Below are 6,000 nucleotides of genomic sequence, written 5' to 3'. Positions count from 1 at the left end.
CTTCAAGCGGAGAGGTTATAGTGGAACCTCCCTTCAATTTCGCACGCCCTACCATTGTTGGCCGTGACTCGGGTATGAAACCTGTGCATCTTTGCGCGTTTTCCTCCTGTTTTCCCCCCGGTGCACTAATCATTCAAGGGCAGACACGGCAGTGCAGATGTCGCGCTGGGTGGTGACCACCAGTCGCCCAGGGTCCCTGCGATGACATCTTGGTTTAGGGGAGACCATTGACGCGGCGTCCGTAGTTGTTTGTAACCCCCTCTCACGGTTGAGTGAGTCCTCTGTGTGTGTGTGTGTGTGTGTGTGTGTGTGTGTGTGTGTGTGTGTGTGTGTGTGTGTGTGTGTGTGTGTGTGTGTGTGCCTGCGCATGGAAGCCCCGCCTCCCACTCTCCGCGTCTGTATCATCCCCCTTTAGCATTCGCGATAGCCTCTAATCGTTGATCTCAAATCTAGCACCGAGCACTGTGCCACCAAAAAAAAGGTGAAGAAACGAACCAAAAGAGAACATGGAGTAGGCGCACGCACCCATCTAGCAGCCTCACGCTTTTTCTTTGATGGCTTCACGTTTCCACCGGAGTATTCATTCATTGCACGGTGAGTTTGGAGATGGGGGTCGGGAGGGTGAGATGGGCGAAATAAGAAGCGTGCGTGAGTTTGTAACCAGCTATTGTCTGTTGCGTCCCGTGGTATGTTGAATGTGGTGTTTAAAGACCCAAAAGTTATCTGATTTCGTAAAACCTCATATATTTCCGCACCCTCGCCTTATCCATCCACAATAAGATGTGTTGATGGGCAGGGGCTCCTTCTGTCTCCAAGAAAAGGGCTTCAACACGCGTTGAAGATGAGATAAGTGGTCAGTATGATGCATATAGTGTCATCATCATGTAAAAAAAAATCACGATTTGATCACGAGCAAGCTCAGAAAGACACCTGTCTTGGGGGTGGACAGAGAAGCGATTTTTTTTATTTTCATTTCTTGACAACATCCTCTCTTCGTCGATCACCGTACTGATCCTTACAGTCACAGTCGCCCTGAGGCTAAGGAGGAAATAATCGCCCCATTGACAATATTTCCATTTTGGACGCAACACAGAGAGAGGGAGTCGTCCATACCGTGCTCTTGCAGTGTGTGTATATTCCGGTCATTTCCGTGATCTCGTGATCATAAGGACTCCTCTAACAATCGTCCACCTGCCTCCATCAAAAGTCAAAAGGATTAACTTTTGATTCGCTGGCTTTTAAAGTTTATAAAAGCTTTAGTCACTACTGGACAATTTTTGATTATTTTCTGATTGGATTGATTTATACATGAATTAATGAATGCTCTGCCCTAGGGGAGTATATTTTACGTTTTTGCACTGAGCTGCAGTCTGCCACTTTGCTGAGATGTATTTCACAAGTCAGGAAAATGCCTGGGGGGCCAGGGAGGACTCAGTCTGCCAAAATATGGTGGACGGGTCCATCATGGTCCCGAGGTAACGGAGATTTAGCTTTTGTGACACTTGTTTCGGGTAGAATAGTGATTGGGCTACAGCTGATGCTGTTCCAGAAAACAGCACCCTATGCATGCTGTTTACATTGCACTAATGGCCGAATGACTTTAACCATTAGTGAGTTTAAAGTGGTTAAACTTTGAAGTTTAAAGGTAGTTTCAATGATATATTCTCCCAAGCTGTAGAGTGGAACTTGGTGGAGTTTAATATGTTCAGTATATGTTTTTTAAATTCTATTATTATTATTATTATTATTTTCCTATTGAATGTGTGAATGTGAAATTGTAATTTTGCTCACATCACAGTGGTATATTCATGATGTATTTAGAGACGTTATACTGTTAATAAGCTCTGGCATGATTACTAGGTTTGGTAGGCCTATATTGGGTAGTATACCATTTTTTGTTTATCTGCAGGGTTGGTAAATGAGGTAGTAGTCCAGAGCATGTTTTAGATACTGGCAACATGCAACTGCACTACCACACACTCCCTCTAAAAACTACAGAAACATGACTTACCAAGTTGTGCATAATGATATATTCCAAAATGCCAGATATCAGATGATTTGATTGGATTTATACCAATTTGCCTGAATTGAACTACAACGGCCATATCTGTCCAGAGACCGTATTATTGTGCTCCATGTGGTAGCAATTAAGTCGTTCAGCGTCTAAATGCCACTTGAATGGCGTCCAGACCATAATTACTTTGCTGAAGTCCATCCGTCCCTCTGCTGCGTCCCAGCCCGGCTCGGGAGAGAGATCTTGGCCAGTGGTGCTCACTCACACACTTGCTCACCATTTGCCCTGAATTCACACTCATGTGCGCTTGTGTTCAGAAACCTTCTGACACAGATGCTCTGCTATTCTCTAAGTGCCCTGTATTCAGACTCTTGTGTTCAGAAGCCTTCAGATGCACGTGTTCAGAAACCTTCTGAAGCATATGTTCTGTTATTCTCTAAGTGCCCTTTATTCACACTCATGTGTTCAGATCCTTGTGTTCAGAAGCCTTCAGACGCACATGTTCATAAACCTTCTAACGCATACATATGTTCTGTTATTCTCTAAGTCCCTTGTATGCACACTCGTGTTCAGACCCTTGTTCATAAGCCTTCAGATGCACGTGATCAGAAACCTTCTGACACATATGCTCTGTTATTTTGTGAAGTCATTGAACACCGGTCCTACCTCATTTCTTACAGGATTCTTTTTTTTCTTCTTTTGACACCTCTATTCCTGAATTTGTCATTTGAGCATAGCACCCTGTATCTCCTGGTGTTACAGCAGATGTTCATAGTAGTGCCAAAGGAACGAGACCTGCTCAGTTAAGCATGCTCAGCTCTACACCTGGAATGAGGCTTCCTAATGCTTGTGATCTTGGTGGATTCTTTGTTTTTTAGTTTGTTGCAACTTGCATCTAGTGTGTGTATGATCATCTGTGATTAGTGTGTATGACAAGTAGATATATGGGACACCAAGTATCGATATTTGTGCCGAAATATTAAGTTCTCTTGGTCTTAAAGGACTCATCCGCCAGTTTCACTTACTAGAGTCTCTACTCATTTATTCTCGTGAGGGAGCTTATCAAGTGAATGAGCGTAATCCCCCTACACACTGTCGAGTTATTTTTATATTTTTAAGAGGAACTGACCTAAAACTCTCCTATGCACTTTTTACCCCTTTTTCAATTCACTTTTGAAATTCGGTGAATACGTAATTCCAGCTCTTTGCTTTTTTCATCATTTACACAGATGTTGTGGCGTATCATAGATTCATCTTTATATGTATTGTGGCTGAATCGCTGTATTGGGATATTATCGTCATCGTTGGCAAAACATTGTGACTGTATTGATTCGTAAGTTATTCTGTGATTCCCAAGTGTGTGTGTGTATGCTATTCCAGTGCAGATGACCTGTGTGTGTGTGTGTGTGTGTGTGTGTGTGCACACACCTTGGGTGTCAAACTCATGACCTTGGTGTCATCTGTCTCCTGCTGTGGTTGTTGACTGACCGGGGCCCATTCCTCATGAAGACTTACAGCAACACCTTCCATATTGATTCAGTGCTGAGAGTTAGTGCACGGAGCGGGGTGGACACGGGCACATGGCCCAGTGTAGCACGGTCCCAACGCCTGGTGATGGATGCTGCTGACTGGGCAGCCGGCCGTAGTCTGGCCTTCTCCAGGGAACCACTCCACTCTTCCTTCTGGAGAACATCCTTAACTCCTACAGGCAGCCTGTTAGCCTGGGCGATAGAGTGCTAGTGATATGTCTGGTGATAGGTATTTCATCAATAGCAATAAGAAAATGGTTTGATGGAAGTTTTGATAGTTTTATTCTGCATTCAAATCGGCAGAAAGGTTCATAAGAAACATGCAAACTTTAGGTATGCCTGGGAAATCCAGACCCTGGTAATCTAGAAAGATTAAAGGTCTGGCCACGAATAATGTAATGGACCAATTTGAGGGGTGGAACCAAGCATGCATTTGAAAATCTCACTGCACGCAATTGGATAAGACTACCAATGTTTACTCTGACTGATTCCGGACTACAACGCAATTGGATAAGACTATGACCAATGTTTACTGACTTTCAACATTGCAGCGCTGTCGTTATCTGTTTAGCTAGCCTCTGGCCCGCCTACAGTATATCAGATACACCGATGTGATTGGTTTCCCCCGATGCAAGGGGCAGAAGTAACGTGTATCATTGCTCATTGCCAGAGTGTCTAGCAGAGACTATTTATATTGTGCTCTGGCGAGAACTCTGGATTTCCTAGGCAAACTTAGCCTGGGTTTTCCCATACTGCCTTGCGCGGTGATTTCAATCCCGCTGCTAAGCCAGTCTGGAAACTAACGCCCAAATGTTCGCCTGATGTTGGCGAACCAATCACAGAACATCCGAGAAGTTTCCGTTGCCTTCTTGCGTCTACATTCGACGCCAAAGGATTTACGGCAGCCCTTAGCGTTGCATACGAACGAGTTGGGTGAGCTATGCGCATTTGATAGACATCCGTGGCGCCCAATGAACGGATCTGGGCATTTTTTCAAATACGAGAAAATGAACGTCTGGTTGCCAGACCACGTCTCATTTGAGAAGTGGGAGGCGTTAGCCAGGCTAAGGCAAACTTGCATCATGGATAAACTTCACTTGTTGATGAGTGAAAAGCAAATAGCCAATTTGAACAGTAGGCCTATGATTGATTGCAGTGACATGACGCACAACAGAAAAGGTGTGGATGGAGATTTGAATCTGAAACCTTAGACCTTAGTTAGACCTTGAGTGCCAATGTTTTCCACGTTGGTTATGAGAATAGATATAGGCATAGATATAGGCAGCTTCCACTCTTCTTTCATGTTTTTAAGTTGGCTTGTTGTGGATAATATCATTTAAACACCACCGCAATGTCTATCGCCACGTCCACTCATTCATTCTCTACCACAGCTTCCATGCCCCTCCCCCACCCAACCAAATCAACAACAGCAAAAAAAGCTTGTTGTTGTTTTGCTGTGGATGGAAGGAAGGCCCTCTAGAGTTCAGTTTGTCTCCAGAGTCCGGTGCCTAGAGTCTCCTCCGATGACCGCCGGTCGGCAGACGGTCTCTGAGTGCTCTGTTTAGACTGGACACAGGCGATGAGAGAAGCGGATGGGCCCGAGGTATCCCTGCATGCACTGCTTTGAATGCTAGTGGTGATCGGACGCTGCCGAGGCAAACGCGTCTCTGTGGTGTGAATAGACAAACCACTCCTCATTAACACTTGTGCTGTGTGTTTGGTGCAGGGCAGTAAAGGGGGTCAAATATGTGCTTACCCCTCCCGTCTCTCCCCCTCTTCTCTCTTGTTAAGAGTGCTCAAGACATATTTGCATTCCCTTCGCACTGTCTGGCAACCAAGACGAGGGCAAAAGCAATCTGAGCTGTCAAGAGGCATTATGGCTGTTTCTTTGGCGGATTGTGGCATCCTGTGGGAATTGTGTTTTTGGTGTTTTGGTATTTCTTCTCCACAGTCAAGATGATGTTTTGAGCTGAAACTGGCTGAAACCACATGTTCTAAGTGGGTCATGGGTGATGATTCATGATGTGGTTATTGGGGTTGTGAGGTAGGAAAGCCATCTCGTGCCTCTGACCTAGCTGATGTGCAGTGGGCCATTTCAGACTGTGTTAATGTCAGCACTTGTTCAGCTTTAACAAAGCAGTCCACACACACACACACACACACACACACACACACACAAATACACATACACACACAAGACATTTAGCTTTGCTTGATGCTTACCAATGAATGGATCCATTTCTTATTACATGTGAACCATGCACACCCCACACTGTGTCCATCTTTAGGCAATGAAGTCCATTGCTTTCCTTTGATTAATTTTAGGTAACCTCCTGCCCTCATGCCCAACACTCACTCAGACACACATACACACACGCACACACACACACACACACACACACACAGACACAGACACACAAACATTAAATTACCCCACCCTACCTTTGCACACACACA

General features: G+C 44.9%; 1 protein-coding gene across 1 annotated transcript in view; it reads left to right on the top strand.

Moving 5' to 3' along the window:
* Positions 1–416: 416 nt before the first annotated feature.
* The window catches only part of plppr1 (phospholipid phosphatase related 1), a 43,955-nt gene continuing 38,371 nt past the window's right edge, over positions 417–6,000 (top strand). The window contains exon 1 of the mRNA XM_062554177.1: positions 417–594. The gene's annotated coding sequence lies outside the window, so the exon portion shown is untranslated. The remainder of the gene's footprint in view (positions 595–6,000) is intronic.

The sequence above is a fragment of the Sardina pilchardus genome, chromosome 14, assembly GCF_963854185.1.
Source record: "Sardina pilchardus chromosome 14, fSarPil1.1, whole genome shotgun sequence".
Lineage (NCBI taxonomy): Eukaryota > Metazoa > Chordata > Actinopteri > Clupeiformes > Clupeidae > Sardina > Sardina pilchardus.
Note: the sequence above shows the minus strand (reverse complement) of the source record. Positions and strands in the feature narration are given on the sequence as shown.